Consider the following 17,384-nt stretch of genomic DNA (forward strand, 5'->3'; position numbering starts at 1 on the left):
TTTCCAAAAAAAAATCCACTTTTCATCACCGCTTACAATTCTATGCAGAAGTGGCTTCAGATCATACCTTTGAGGCAGTATTTCAGTGACGATTTTTCGATTTTCTAATTAGCTGTCAGTCAATTCATGTGGCACCCAACTTCCCATCTTTTGGATTTTTCCCATCGCTAGTAATTGGTTGCTATCGTTTCTTGGGCCACATTTAGAGTGGAGTGGAGATTTTGAATTTGGGTTGGGTCTTTATCCAGTAACTCTTGCAGTTTCGCATCTTCAAACTTTTTAGGTCTACCATAACGTTCTTTGGCTAACACATCGAAATCACAAGTCGCCACTTCTGAATTTTCGAAAACAACGCCTTACATGTTTTTAAGCATATTCAGCAACCAGCAAACGATATAATGGAACATAGTAACATGACATCATGACAAATGAAATCTCTAAATGATGCAGATATTGATACAACAGGAAAGCAAATATCTGGAATAATTCCTGAGTGTGCCATTATTATTCAAGTATTCCTGCCCGTTCGATATAAAACACAGCCCGCTGCTTGGCAGGAGCTTTCGTTTTTCTAAGATGATACGTGTGTAAAATAAGAAATATTACAACAATGATCATCATCATCTCACCAATCCCAAATGCGATACATCAGGCAAATTATACATGCTTCTCTCCAAGATCATATTAAAAATAAAATCGTTCTTTTAATAAGCGACAATAAGCGCATGGTTATGGAACCAATTCGGATCCCTCAGAGACTTTTTGGGTTGAGGACGTAGCAAAAAGCACCAAGAAAGACATAGAGCAGGATTATAAAAAGCGTTCAAAAAAAAACAGAACTGAATCAAAACAGGTCAAAAAAACTGTTGAACAAAGCGAGCCTTCGTTATATATTTATTAATAAATAAACTATAATCAAAGGTTCTTTTACGCGAAAAACGTCTGTCATATGACCATTTTTTCGTCACACACACAATTTGAATCTGTATCATCAATGAATCGAATAGTAACCAAGAAAAAAATTCTAGAACTATATGAAGTCATATCTTAATCTTTTACAATAACCCATCTAGAAAATACATGATGTTACTACATCTCGTCAAGGAATACGTACAATATATGTTGTGGATTTACTGAAATAAAATTTTTGTTAACTAAATAAAAAATAAAATTGTTTGGTTTTGCCTTTTAACAAGTTAAATTTCGAAAAAATTATGTAGAGAAAAAAATCTGGGTTTGTTCAATCAGTAACAATAAACTAAACTAAGTAAATAAAAATAATTTTGCTTATTTTTAGTGATGTGGTTCTAGCAAAAATGACTTTATAAAAATAGATAATATCCGAGAACACTTCATCAGTGTTAATTGCATAGCAAATAGGTAGAATTTTCAATTCATAATGTGTTAACTTTTCCTTATCAAAATGGATTACATCTACCAATCCACTAAGTTGGAAACATCAAATTCTGATTGTTTTACATTAAGTTGACCGACAATTTTTTCTGCAGTTAATAATAAAATTATTCCATGGAGTCCATGAACCATCATTCTGAACAACAGATCGGACGGAGACTTGGAGAACTTTCATGGGTATACTTTTATTATACCGTATTAGTTTTTCTTGATCATTCCTCATTTTAAACCTTTAAATTGATGAGTTGAAACATCGAATCATAGGAGTTGAACTATTTCTTCTGCATTCATGAAACTGTTTTGTTCATTCTTATTTGTAAGATATTTCAGGTTGTCGTTGTAATATCTATTCAAGTAGTACACTATACTTAATTTCACTTCATTTGCATTTAACACGATATGTATTATGAGCGTGTACCCCAATATATGATTTCTGTCATATATATTCGCCGGCATTTTTATGGTAGAGGTTTTTTTATCTGATCTAAGTTTAATATTTATAAATTCCAAAGAAAATCCAGGATTTCTCCGAGATAGAATCACAGAAAGCAGAATAACTGCCGAAGTTATCCAAGAAACAAGAAAAAATATTAGTAAAGCAATAATATACATCTGCTTCAAAAAGGGGAATGTGTCTTAAAATGTTACAGTACGAAATGGTTAGAATGGTGCCAGATCGGGAGAAATATATTAAAACTGATTTTAAAATGGTGATATTTGTCATTGCTATATATTAGCTCTAGGAAAAAGTTCGTAGAGTATTTTAAATTCATCTGATATATGCGTGGAAATGTATTTATTGAAACCAAATATATCCCATTAAAATCAACAATATTTTGCCATTTTTCTGACTAAAACATTAAATCTAGTTCTTTTCACGTACATCTTTTGAGCCTCTAACAGACTTCGGTTTAAGCATTACAGAGATCACAAAATAAGTAATAGGAAAAGGGTAGGTCTGCATTATACCGAGGAATAACAAGACCTACCTCCCGCAATGTTTTACGGATTATCAAAGGAGTGTGTGTGTGTGTGGATGTGTGTGTTAGTCTTTATTATAAAGAAAGACAACGTTTCCTGGGTTATCTGCGGTTAGAGACATCTATCGGGATTATTTTTATTAAAATAGTTGGATTCCGCTATAAAAAATTCACATTCTTGAAAGCGGTCTAATGAAAATGGTCCATGGAAAAGTGAAATCTTCATAAGAACTCGTCAGGAACCATATCAGGAGAATAGAATGGTTGTTCGATGCGATTTTTAGCAAAGATCTAGTTCACACCAATAGTTCGACGAATTTGCTTTTCAGTCATCATTTCCTTCGTTTTGTCGTTGTTAACTCTAGTTGAAGACGTAGATAACTATCCAGAATAAACCAAATCATATATTACCATATCATCAGGGATATTGAATTTACCATACCATTATTACTACACCTAATCATAAACCATAATATACCATTCTTGCGACATTAAATATAAGACGAATTCATTGTTTAAATCATAAAACACACTTCAGGTAAAGTAATTAACTAGTACTTTCAACAAATCAAATGACAATTAACGTTCAAATTCAGCGTCAACATAGAGAATAGTTGTAGTTATCAGCAACTTTACAAAAATAATTTATATTATTAAAATAATTGATCAAATCCAAGGACTTTAACAGAATATATATTTCAGTAAAGATATTATGTAGTATTGCACGAATATAGGAGATACGGCGACCACAGTAAAGCTTCTTTCTGCCAGATTAAACACAGATAGTATATTCATTGTGTTTGAAGTGTATTAATAGTGAACACTAATTAATATTAATTTGTCGCAATGAAAGAATTAATTAACCATGGCATTCAATCTTTAAGTAAAATATCTTCAACCATTAGCCATCATAACATCATATATCTTCATGTGATTTTCAACAATTTAAAAGAATGAGGGAACTAGGGGAAGGACAGATAATGTTTTGGTTCCTACTTAATTTCCTTAATCTGAAAACCATAGACAAAACTGTATACAAATTACTGCTTGTAACGTATCAAAAATGTGACGAATATTAAACATCAAAAGTTTATCAAAGCAATCACTTCCTGGTTACATGGAAAATTCATGTCAACATGACATATTCGTATAATAAAATGCATAAAATGATTTGTGCATTACGTCATATATATTAATAAAACCTAATCGAGCATTTCTACGTTTTACATTTGAAGTGACAATTCACGGAACCATTTGCCGCCTTTGATATCGATAATGCGACTATCGAATATTTACGAACATTTTAGCTGGAAAATATTTATTTTCTGTATCAGATTATTCGATAAATACCCGGAAGGGAAATGCAAGTTTGTAGATGTAAAAATGAATTTGGTTTTCAGTATAATTTCTAGAGGATTTCGGAAGGGGCGAGAAAAAGTTAAATAGTGTTAAATCCGACTAATAAGCTAGATTCGTACGTTAATCCGTTGATTTTAACGGTGTTTTATTGAGCTTAGTTGATGGAAAGTAAGTTTTTCTTCTATGAATTACATGTTTTTCAACTCGAGACCAAAGATCGGGATGTACACGACTTCATAGTTTCTTATTTCGAATTAGAAATATGAATTATGATGATAATTATAAGAGTAAATCCCTTTAATTATTTTAAAACTCGCATATAATGTGTTTTTTGTAGCTATAGCCTATATATATAGTATATAGCTTTATTTTAATCATAAAATGTTGACGATGTCCTTATGAAAATGGTCATAAATCTACAAACATAGCTAACAACAAAAATATTCTTGTAGTTATTAATTTCTTTGAGAATATCTACGCAGCATTCAGTTGCGAAGCAAGGCAAATCAATCCTGTTTAAGTACAATGCATTTATACCAACGTTTTTTTCATTCTTCGAAACAGTTGTTAATCTCGATTTCTGTAATAATGAAACCTTCTTTGACTCGATTTCAGTATCTTCAAAATGAATAAATCAAATGAATTGCTTGATGCTTGAATGCTGAGTGAAAATGTGCGTTGTCCTGCTCATAATGCGCAAAGGACGAATTAAGTTTAAACAATATTATTTGTTGGACTGATGGAGTATTATGCTTCACTTTTCATCATCCTTAACTATGTTCAATCGAACCTGTAGTAGTGTAGAGAAAGAGTACATGCATTTTTACTTTCAATTAAAAAACAATATTTAAAAAAAGCCAAACACATCTTTGTCATGACTGTTGAAACTGGTGAAAGTTTCCAATTACAATTAACGTTTTAAACGATCTATAAAAGAATAGACACTAAATGACAGGAAAAGCATTTCTTCTTAATTTATTTATTACATTGTTACTAGTCGTTGCTGACTAACCTACAATATTTCTTTACAATAACTTACATCTAGGTATATACCCAACACTACTGTTTTTCTGTTAAATACACCACACTACATACATTGGTAGATTCTTTTGAATCTGTGTAGTGTTCTGGTGTTATCCAGGAGTTCCAATCCAAGAGTATTACTTCGATATTCGCATGAGAAAGGAGTCCCTTCTCATGCCTCCTTGGGATTTTCCTAATTTCCTGAATGACAGTCGGTATAATACATTTTCCTATATTTGAACTGATATTTTGGATAAAAATTAATTCAGAGATACTTAACATCGTGATATTTTCGATTTGTGGTATATCACATGCGTAGAATAGGTAGAGAATTGACTCCAATTCACTTCCTTGTGATAGACCTGCTTTAGCTTCTGTTATTATAGAGTGGGCTTCCTCTTGTTTGACTCGAAATACTTTAACTGTAATGTAGGAGTTTAACACTTGTGTGTACGATGTGTTGCATCTAGGAAAATAGCTGAACATACCTTTTATTATCTATTCTGTTACCTGGTCAATTGTTGAATGTTTGTTAATAAAACGAAACTGATATGTAGGTTAAAAAAGCATGACAAGTTAGATTTTTCGGCATCGCCAGACATCGCCTTTTTACTAACAATAACAATTTAGAATCACTCAGAGGTAGTTAACGCAGATTAACGTTTGGAATAAAAGTGTGAATTAATATATTACGAAACAAATATGTATGTGATCTGATCGGTGTTAAATGTATTAAGAGTTGAGCATTTATCGCGACAAAAGAAAGAAATCCAGTCGCTGACCACTGCGTATCCCATATTCCTAGAAATATATGGTTATCACGCTGAAAAAAAGACGGTATCTTTTGAGGCTATATATGAATTGACCCAATTATTGATATCAGAGGGAGCAACAAATGGATTTGCGAAGTTATCCAAGATTTCGCCTTGAAACACGAAATATTACTAAATCATACTAACGTGGAAGCAATACAACTGCTGGACAGCGCGCAGGATGTCAGGAGATTGAAGCAAACAAAACCATACGAACTTTATAAAGTGTATACATTTAGTGTAAACTATAGCTATAAGTTAATAATTAATAATTATAATTTTATAATTGAGGAATATACATACTGATTTATTTTCTCGCACTCGTCTTGCTTGTTAATTAATCCAAGTACATAGGAAAAGTAGTAATAAATTAATTGTAAATTAAAATTGTACTAAGCGTATGTAATAAAGATGTTATAAAAAAAAACATATTTTACCATATATAGTCAGATAATGTCCTCTAATATTTGTTTGTTTGCTAACGATGATGATCAGGAACTCAGCAAAGCTTTCAAATATCGCTTAAATTTCTAGGCTCTGATTACATATGTCCAACCTAACGATATGGCAGTTTATAACAGATAATTGCTGTTTTAATTGTTAACAAACTAAGATATTAATACTTTATTATGATCGTCATAAAAGTGTACTAAAGTGTAAATTAGTTTGATTTGTATCAAATTATTTTGTCTCATTTTATCTCTATACAAATTAAATCGATACGGCATTTTATGACAGATAATCTTTGGGTTGATTTTTATGAAATTATTCCACTATTATTATAGTAAAGTATATTTGAACACTACGTTGTGATTATCTGTCAGATAATGCACATTGTGTTTCGATAAATATAGTTACATTATATTGTTTTTGTTATGTTATCAAATATTGAATGTATATTTTGCTTATTCTCCATTTCTACAGCTTATACTTTATCAATTTAAACAATAGAACAATTATAGATTGTATTAAAATTGGAAAAAATCCTTTACAATATTGTAGTCGTTTGTTTTATATATACTTTTTGTGTGGTCGCCATTTTTACGGCATGGAATGTCGTATCTCTGTTACTATCAAAGTTTAAATAATATCACTTGAAAAAATAAAGTATGATATAAATATTGTCGACTTTATTAATTATTTAATTAATAAATAAACAACGACAAGATAGTCTTAGAAATTAAACTATTTTTGAGAACATTGTCGAGTATTCTTTAGTTGTCGCCATTTTTACGGTGTGCAATTTGCCTAGTTTTTGTCGAGTTACTATTTGATCTATATTTATAAAGTATTTTTGTCGGATCTATTCTCAACTTTATGGTTACTATTACCACACTAATCTTATGATTATCTTATATTAAATTTGGTACTTAATTATAAAGATTATATATATATATATATATATATATATATATATATATATATATATATATATATATATATATATATATATATATATTAAAGTCTTCTTTTACCAACTATGGGTTTATCTAAACTGGACCTACAGTTTAACGTGGGCTCCGAACCAGGGTCCGCAGCATTAAGCCTACCGACTGGCGAGTAACCAACTTTAGAAATCATCCTAGAAGACATCCGGTCTTACCCAGCCTGGTTACTGGCGTGACTGGGATCATTTTCCTTGTCGGATTTTACACTCTTGCCTAAGACAATCACAAACATAAATTTACGACCATGCCCAAACAGGATTCGAACCCACGACTATCGCAACAGTAGGAGTACCGTCCTATCGCCTTTACCACTGCGCCACCATGCCGACTAACTGCCTACTTTGAATACGTTTAAAACAAACTCCCTTTTAATTACATTTGAAAGAAATTGTAATAGTTTAAATATTCGTGAAATTTCTAGAAAATATCAACATATATTCTCTTCTTTTTTTAAGTTTTACCCTTACATCAATCATATGATAATTGGGATAATGAAGTATAAAACAAACTATAGCCCATTAAGAGAGATATCTCCTGTTATCTCTTTATCTAATGAATATAAGCTAAACCGATTGCTGATACTCAGTTTTAATTTATCTATTCCTTTCCTGTATATTTCTAGTTTCTAGTCTGATATATTCCTGGGTCATTCTCAATATTATGAGTAATTCCATCAACTTTTGTTCATAATAAAATAATAAATAAATTGTTTCTAATAAAAATACTCAGTAGAAGTTCTCTCAACCATTATTTTACAGTAACTTTTCGGTTCTTTTTCTTTTTTCAGCGTCCTTGTTTTTATTGTGCCACTTTTGTTCTTTTCTATTTACTATACATTTTTACCATTTTGGGATTTGATGTCTTTTGTTTTTAATATTTGTTTTTGTTTCTCGAAAAAGAAAATGATGGAAAATAGTATCCAAAGGAACTCCCAGGCGTAACAAAGAAAACGCGTTTTTTTGTTCAAAATTGGTTTTATTTATCAACGTAATCTCCATCACGAGCTACACAATCATTCGAGCGCCGTTCTAACATTTCAATACCACTTTTGTAGAACGATGTAACTTATGCCCCAAAATAAGCATGTCACCTGTTGCTGTCCACTCAGATGACCCACTTTGAAATGAGCTTTCTCAAGCAATATAAAACCAATACGTTCTTTTGATATCTTTACGATGTTAAATAACTCACGCAACTTCACTTTTCGATCATTCAAAACTATTTTGTGTGTTTTTTAATGTTTTCTGGTGAATGAGGTGGTAATCATTTGGGCGTCCACTGCGTTCTGCATCATCTGTATCTCTACAACAACGTTTGAAGTCAGCAAATCAACGTTTTATTGTTGTTTTTGATGGATTGGTGTCCTTATAAAACTTTTCAAGTCATTGCTTCGCTTAAGCGGGTTTTTTCCATCAAGAAGCAGTGTTAAATTAAAACACGAAATTGTTTTGGAAATAACAAAAGTAGTGCCACTCTTAGCACAATAACTCACACACTTATGAGTAGAACATCATGAAATTTTAACAGCTTTCCATTGAAGGTTGGGATTGACTGAAAATGCGGTGAAAAAAGGTGATCTCTCTCTTTATCCCATGCATTATGCAAGGCTCAACATTGGATTTTCTACATTTATTATTTTTGTTATTTGTTTTAAATAAATTTTCTTCTGTCGAAACCCGTCGAACATGTTTAGAACCTTATGATGCATTATATATATATATATATATATATATATATATATATATATATATATATATTTTGTTTTTTAAGTGGTAAGAATAGCTACATTTACTGATCATACTCAGTACAAACATCTGTCAACAACATTCCTGAGTGGATAAGACATGGCGATTTCATTGTTTCCCAGGCAACCTGCATTCTCGACCTGCATATCTACGGTAGTACTTCTTTGCCACATCCCTTAATTATTCGATCTGGTTGATTACGCAATGTTAGGGAGGAAGACGTTACACTCTGTGACCATATTATTCAGCCATCTGATCTAGTCTGTATCTTTTTAAAGCCTATTTCGAAAAATTAAATTACATAAAACACAATTAAACATTTTATTTATGTTTACCAATATACAATTTGAAATACTTCACTCTTTAACACGATATCATAAAAACTTAATTTATGTATTGAAAGCCAATCCTTAATTACAGCCTTTGCCGACCACTTGTTAGGATTTTTTTGTTGGATTTTTGTTTCTACCAGGACGAACAATATATCTGTCTGTATACAAATTGAAATAGCATGTCTCTCTTCATTTTATTAAATGCTTTTAAAAATTGTATTCTTTTAAAAGCAATGTCTGTTTTGAATCATACATTTCATATAATCAACCGTACTTTTTAAATCTTGTTTCCTAAGAGTGTTTGAAATGATGACTTATATCCCCAAAGAACTGCATATCGTTAAGTTTTGGTTACCTTCCAAACTAACACTATCCTCTGAAATAATTATATTAAATATGTTTATATTGATACGAGCGACTTCTGCAGACTGATTCGGTTACATGTTCGAACGTATCAGACAGCAGGAAATAAGGAAAATATTGTCTGATATTACAAGGAATTTACAAACTGCATCATGCATCTTGATGACGTGAGTTCACTGCTACTTTGGATAGACAATATATTGCCGATACTGTAAGTTCATTTAAAGCTGCAATCAGTTGCGGAAGCAGAAATATAACCGTTAACCACTTTGTCTTTTTCAGTCTGATTTTTTGTGAGGGGAAATTATAATTCATATTGAAACGAGTCTGAAAAAAATCAACCATTGCAAGCGTTATTTTCATTAATACCGCACTCCAGCTTGTCAGATGCGCAAATTGCGGTTCCTGTCAAAAATACATCAACTCCACTTATCCACCTATCATTACTGCGGCCGTCTTCTCGCCGGTTGCGTCTTTGTTCGGTGCGCGCGTCCGTCCTTCCTCATTATCTAAATACAAAACATATTAAAAATCTTCCAGCAACGGTACCCGGCAATTACGGAGGATTCCTCCGCGGACGTAATCGCAAATAATTCGATTCCTGCGCGATAATCAACGTCGACGCTAGGCGGCTGCAGGTGCCCCGGCCGGGGCTTGTGCCCCGTTCTGGTTTGCCGTTTTTTTTCCTCTCTTCCTTTTTTTTTGCTTCTCCTGGACATATGTTTACATTGCGGTCGCAGAATGCGTCGTACAGGGTGTCCCAAGTGTAGGAAGAGAGAATACATTTGGACGACAGTAGCGCAAGAGTCTAGTTCTGGAAAATTCCCGCGTGCGCACAAGGATTTTAATTTACAACGTTGCCAGTTGTTACGATGTTAGCAACTTCACTTTTCGATCATTCAAAACAGTTTTGTGGGTTTTTTAATGTTTTCTGGTGTTACCCCTTAATTTTGGACGTCTACTGCGTTCTGCATTATCGGTACCTCTACAACTACATTTGAAGATAGCAAACCAACGTTTTATTGTGGTTCCTATTGGAGCGGAGTTATTATAACAATTTTCAAGCCATTACCTCGCTTGAACGGTATTTTTTCCATCAAGAAGCAGTGTAAAATTAAAACACGAAATTGTTTTTGATCCATTGTTTTCAATGTAACAAAAGTAGTGTCACTCTTAGCACAATAACTCACAAGATTATGAGTAAAATATCATGAAATTTTAATAGCTTTTTTTGAATTGTTGATTGGGTGATTGATGGTCTTTTGATTGTTGTTGATACAGCAACATCGTGTTATCTAAGTATATCTTCATAGTAGTTAATAGTTAATTGTATTCATAGTTATTCATGTTTACCTAGCAAAAAGTCCTTCTACAAAGGGTGAATGTCATATGGGTAGATTTTGTCTCATTTCCTTTGATACGTCGTGAAAACCGCAATTCCACTTTGTTAAGATGAAGTTGAAGGTATCTTGTGGCTAATATTGGATTCTCGTGTGATGATAAGATCGCTGTATTGTCAGCATATGTTGCAATAGTAGTGATTTTTGTGGTCGGTAGGTCAATTGTATACAGAAGATATAACATTGAACCAAGGACAGTGGCCTGCGAAACACCTGAATATATTGGATGTAGATCAGTGTATTCGTCGCCCTGTTTGACAATAAAATGCCTATCTGTGAGGTATGCATTACTATCCAGTATTAGGTTATCTTGAATTCACAAGTTAACCTAATATTTCTGTCGAAAAATGGTTCATACACACACGTTGGACTGGAAAATGGCCATATTTGTACGCATTTATACTTATACATTTCTCTTATTGCAGAAAAGATTAACAAAAGGTAGAATTTTTAAGGTTAATTTTATATTTTTCATATTTTTTCACCACTTCTTTTTGTGTGGTTTTTACGGAATAAGTAATTACATTTTTCAAGAAGAGGTCACAGCTTTTTAGAATTATTTACATAATGCAAAAAGCTTAACGTATTTTCGTTTTCTGCTGCTGATTCTCTTTATCAAGTAACAAATAATTATATAAATATTATATATAATTGAGCAAGATCTGGTGGGAATCCATGTATGCTGCCTAAGAGTTGGTCGCCCCGGCTCACCAAGCGGTGCTCTTTAATTAATTAGACGGCCGAAGAACCGTCCTCCGCTGAATGGTCCGCTCGTTATTTCGGGATAGCAAACGTAATTCATTCACGAATACACGCGCGCCAGACGTATTAGCAATAAATGGAGATGCATTTTGCGACGCGTAAAGCCCGATCGCATTTTCAGCAGTTAACCTGTCTGCATTCTCAGCCAGAACGTCGAACTGCTTTACTTTGGTCACCTCTTTATATACCGAATACGGTATTTAATTTTTCTGCACTAACGTTCTGCTAAATACTACCCTTCAAAATTATGGAAATAATAAGGTTATTGTATTTAATATTCGTCCTTTTATCGTTAGATAGGCATAGATTTTTCATTGTGCTATTTCATTCAATTACTGTCATTCAAAATCATTTTGTGGATTTTTTAATGTTTTAGTCGGTATCAACCTCCTTTGGCCGTTCACTGCGTTCACCGTCTTCGGTGCTTATTTCACCACGTCTAAACTTAGCATACCAATCCTTGATGGTTGATTTTCCTGGGGCAGTGTCCAGAAACTCGGCATCAAGCCAAGTTTTTGCTTCAACCGTATTTTTTCCTTTCAATACGCAATATTTTATCAACACGCGAAATTCCTTTTTATCCATTTTTTTTTCACAATAACAAAAGTTGCTTCACTCAAAATGCTATAATTCACAAACTAGTGATCCGACAGTTGTCAAATTTATACACGCATCTTTTGAGGGTTAGGGCTAACTAAAAACATATGGATTTAATTCTAGTAGCGTCATCTATGTGTCAGGCCGGGGACTTTTCAACTCACGTGTTCTTGTTATGAGAAAAGAAACACGGAAATATTTGAACCTCATCATAGAAAATGTGCGAAAATCTATATGGAAATAGGGTTTTCACGAGACTACCACTTGTTGAAGGTCAGCTACACTACACTTCACTAGTCTGAATTCTGCCTGAAAGGTGGAAACAATTGGAAGCTTTTTACGAAAATAATCTCCTAAAAGTTGTGACATCTCTTGGAAAAATGTAACTACTTATTCCGCACTAAAATAAGTAGTGAAAAATCTGGGCTATAGGATGAAGGCTAGTAAATTAGCATCCTAACAAAATAGACTAAAATGTGAAGATACCAAGACTTCAAGAGTTATCAGAACCAATCTATTTTCAACTCGTGGTGGACATTTCCATTCCAGTCTCAGCAAGCGCACACTTTTCGGCATCAATTCTTATCTTCTGTACGTACTGTAAGTACTGTTTCTTTTATTATCGGCATATCAGCTGCGTAGAGCGGATACCACGAGTGGCCCCAACGCACTGTTCTGCAGAACTCCAGCTATAAATAAGTTTGAATGTATAGAACGTTCCATTGTGTGAAACTCTATCTTTTCGTTTGAAAAAATTGGACAAATAATTACTTGTGGCACCAGGAAACATCCCGGATGCTGCACAGTCTCAAATAGGATCACATCACTAAATGTCGATAAAAAATGAAGGCATTTTTAGGAAGAGTTCGGAAAAACATAAGTTCTTATGTTCGAACAAAAAAAAAAGATTTCTCACTAGTATTTCAATCCTTCGTCACTAAATTATCAGCGTTTAACAGATTACGAGCGGTGAAGAACCGCATATTTGTAAACTATACATTTGTTTTCAATTAAAACAAAGCGATATTACTACTTTCTATATCTCCCATTATTAATGACTATTAAGAGAATTGAATGAATAATCAGGACGTACGATAAGAAAACTAATTGTTTACGGTATTCTGCTACAATGCATTTTTATTGCGTAAGCCATTAAACATCGAGTTTGTTCCGTTAATACACTCCAATAATAACTTTTTTTACACAAGAAAATCATTAATTGGACTTTTATTGTGGTAAAAAATATTTTTCAAGGTGAGTTTATTCATTTAAAAAAATTTCAGTCATTGCGTTTTTGGGTGTGCTGAATATGAAGATAACTTTTTGTTTGGAAGTTTCTTGATAATTTAGGGAACTGTGTTAAAGGAGCTATTACATTAAAAGAAAAGGGAATAGAGTTGAAAATTTTTTTTTTATTTACAAGCCATTAACGATACAGATTTTTTAATCTAATATATGTTCACTAGTGCGTACTAAAACCTTTTCTTTTTCCCAGAGATGCTGATCTTTGTACATTTTCACTTGTAGGATGAATCTGGAAACATATCTTTAATGTACTAGTGAAATCGTTCACCTTGCTCTTTATTCACTTCTCCCAAATTTTCCGGAGAGTAGTCCTGGTGAAAATGAATAAAGTGTACATTTACACTCATTAACACCTAAATCTTGAAAAGCCTTTTTTAATGATTTCTTTATAGTTAGGGTGCTTATGCCTAAAATGTTCCCTATAACCTCCTTAACACGTTCGCTGCCGATCTGGAATCAAATACTTACCCTAGAAGCCAACTACGTTTTTTCTGATTGCAACAATAAAATATTCATAATAACGTTTTTTAACGTGTGTCCAGTCTAGATTTTCATATTTTTTGACAATTTTTTTAGTCACGCGCGAGCGCTTGTTGAATCTGCCCGAAAGTCCCCGGCCTGACACATAGATAACGCTACTAGAATATTTTTGAGTTAGTTATAAGCCTCAAAAGATGCGTGTATCAATTTGACAGCTGTCGGATCATTAGTTTGTGAATTATAGCATTTTGAGTGAAGCAACTTTTATTGTTACGAAAAAAATGGATAAAAAGGAATTTCGTGTTGATAAAATGTTGCTTTTTGAAGAGAAAAAATACAGCTGATGCTAAAACTGGGCTTGATGCAGAGTCCGGACACTGCCCCGGGAAAATCAACCATCAAAGATTGGTATGCTAAGTTTAAACGTGGCGAAATGAGCACCGAAAACCGTTTATCACCGTGGCGTTTACCACCGAAAGTTGGTAAACGCCATCGTTGGTAATTATCGAATAGAAGAGAATTAGCTTTAAAGATTGTGTTTCGACAAACAGGCAACCGATATGTTGTAATCCATGTAGTCGAGGAAAACCAAAATGGAGTTGCAAAAAAATCCAGCGCTCAAATAGGCATCTGAGTCGGAGCGAATTGGCTAAGGAAGTGGATACCTTATGTTATAGGTCAGAATATTACAACCGAGTTTGGCATTAAAAGAAAATTCACTGTTAGAGTAGAAATAATACCAATTAGATATAATGTACAACTAACCAAAAATATGGAACTTATTTTGAAGGAAACAAAATAAGGTTTAATGCAATAAATAATTAATTTTACCCGATTTTTTTACCTTCGGTTTGTTTATCTTTGATGTGGTCCCACACAGTTTTCATCGTGCTATTGCTTTTAAGCTTTAACTTAAGCTATTTCAACAGATTGAGAGTATAACATGTTCAAATTCAGAGATGAATGACCTTTATGCTACTAAATATAGCATTAATCGATTTATCCATTTTTAGGCATTTTTTGTCAGCTTCATTAAATATTAAATTATAATGGATCCAGTTTTATTTTTTTGGGAACAAAATATATAGTTATAATTATTATATATTGTTGATATGAGTACATATGGTTAGAAAAATTAGATTATTGATGTATTACTGTAAATATAATAATAGCAATTTTTAGGTATATATATATATATATATATATATATATATATATATATACGTGTAATTTGATTTATAATATACAGAAAGTTTTAATTTGTGAAAACAATTTAATAGAACTGTTACAAAGATAATCTAAGTAAAATAGTGTAAAATTGGTGCAGTTTTTTTTAATGGTTAACTGTCAGTTGACATATAGTGGAACTATTTTATTTTGACACCTTTGTTATACAATAATTTACAATATATCGTAAAAAGATTAACCCTTAAGAATCAACAAATGTATGAAAATGGCTGATTTCCCAGTTCCTAAACAATTACACACAGCATTTTATGCAGATGACACGGTTTTCTTCACCACCGGTTACAGTCCCGACGCCATTAACGACGCAGATTAACCCGAGCTAAACTCAGGCTATTCTATTCCACCGCAAGAAAGAGTTTCGCGCGTATCGCCCCCAAATTCACAAAAGTCCCTATCTCCTGGATCCAGAAGGTATCATACCTCGGTCTACAATTCGACCGTAAGTTCCAATGGTCTGTCGAAATTCAGCGCGCTATTTCCAAATACAATGGCGTGTATGGTCTACTATTTCTACTCCTGTGCAGAAAAAGCAAACTTCCCCCAGAAAGCGACTCTGTATAAAATGCTAGTCCGTCCAGTCCTCCTCTAGGAAGCACAGGTGTGGTACAGGTACGTCTCCGAGAGACAACTTGCATTACCGTAAGTGTTCCAGTCCAAAAAAGGCCGCGCGTTACTCAATGCCCCATGGTTTATGAGGAACGCGACCACACATCCCGTTCGTGAAAAGCTTGGCGCCTTAGAATTCGAAAACAACCAGATCAAATCATAACCCATCCTTAAACCAATGACAGTCCCAGTAACCCAGGGTCTATGTCGCCCGCAAAACCTTTCTATCCGAAACCTTAAGCGACATTAGTAAAAGACCACTTGGTTCTAGCTTGTCACCATGAAAAAAGAAAAAAATGCATGAAAATAAACGTACTGTGATGCAATCGTGACACTGATGCAATCCTCCTCAAGTGTCGTTTTAGACATACAGCATCGAAACTTATTTTAACTCAACTCTTGGGTTCCAAAATGAGTTTTTTTTTTATAAGTAGACCAAGAAACTGTTAACTTTTTGGGATGCAAGATAAATGCTAAAATCGATGAATTAAAGCACAAATTGTTTCAACATACAACTTACTGGCCAGATTTTCGCCCGTTCAAAATTAGTTCATGAAAAATTCTTGTACTTCGACATTTTTACGTCCACGCAATCTCGCTTCGTGCTTTTTCACAAACTGTTAACCATGATTTGAACTAAAGTTTGGATCATGGTTATATTTGATTTTTCTTTCTTTGCTCACTTATATTCGAAACCCTCTTGCCATACTTCATCTCAGAGTTTTGGGCAAAGTTAGCTAGCTGAACAAATGTCCTTATTTTCACATTTTTTCTCAATTCCACAATATGATGTACTTGATTAATTGTCGCTGTCGGCTGTTTATTTTTGTTAAATCTAAACTGGTGACGAATTTTTTTTTATTACTCTTCGTGAGTCCACAATCTACCCTATTGACAATAAGTATTTCTTCTGTTTATATTATATATACATGGCATGTAGAAAATCACTTCATTAAGCAATCTTCTGTATAAAATATTATCTTAATTAATTAGTCTTATTCTAATGCTTATTCTAAACTCTATATATGTCCAGTAATCAGATCAGGTGGTGTTAAAAGTTTTAGTCTACGCACTTCACTATCACGTCGCATATTTAGCTGATTAGCGAGTACATTGGGATGCACTGACACTCTTTCGAAGTACTTCACACAAACACGTTGGATTACACTCGTTATAGGTCCTGGAGGAATATCGCGTTGTATCACTTTATTTGAAATATAGTACGGAGCATCAACAATGGCACGCAACACCTTATTTTGGAACCGTTGAATGATGGATATATTAGATTTGCTAGCGGTACCCCATAGTTGAATTCCATATGTCCAAATGGGCTTGAGTATAGACTCATACAGCAATACCTTGTTATCTAATGATAATTTGGATTTGCGCCCAATGAGCCAATACATTTGATATAATTTTAGTCCCAGTTATTTCCGTTTAGAGAGTATGTGCTTCTTCCAGGTTAGGCGTCGATCTAAATGCATACCAAGATATTTAACATGCTCTGCTTG

General features: G+C 33.3%; 1 protein-coding gene across 3 annotated transcripts in view; it reads left to right on the forward strand.

Annotated features, from left to right (window-relative positions):
- Imp (IGF-II mRNA-binding protein) overlaps positions 1-17,384 on the forward strand; it is a 119,650-nt gene that overhangs the window by 87,764 nt on the left and 14,502 nt on the right. The window lies entirely within an intron of this gene.

The sequence above is a fragment of the Rhynchophorus ferrugineus genome, unplaced genomic scaffold (assembly GCF_030347505.1).
Source record: "Rhynchophorus ferrugineus isolate W39M unplaced genomic scaffold, kcgeb_rfMv2 rfM3, whole genome shotgun sequence".
NCBI classification, from domain to species: domain Eukaryota; kingdom Metazoa; phylum Arthropoda; class Insecta; order Coleoptera; family Curculionidae; genus Rhynchophorus; species Rhynchophorus ferrugineus.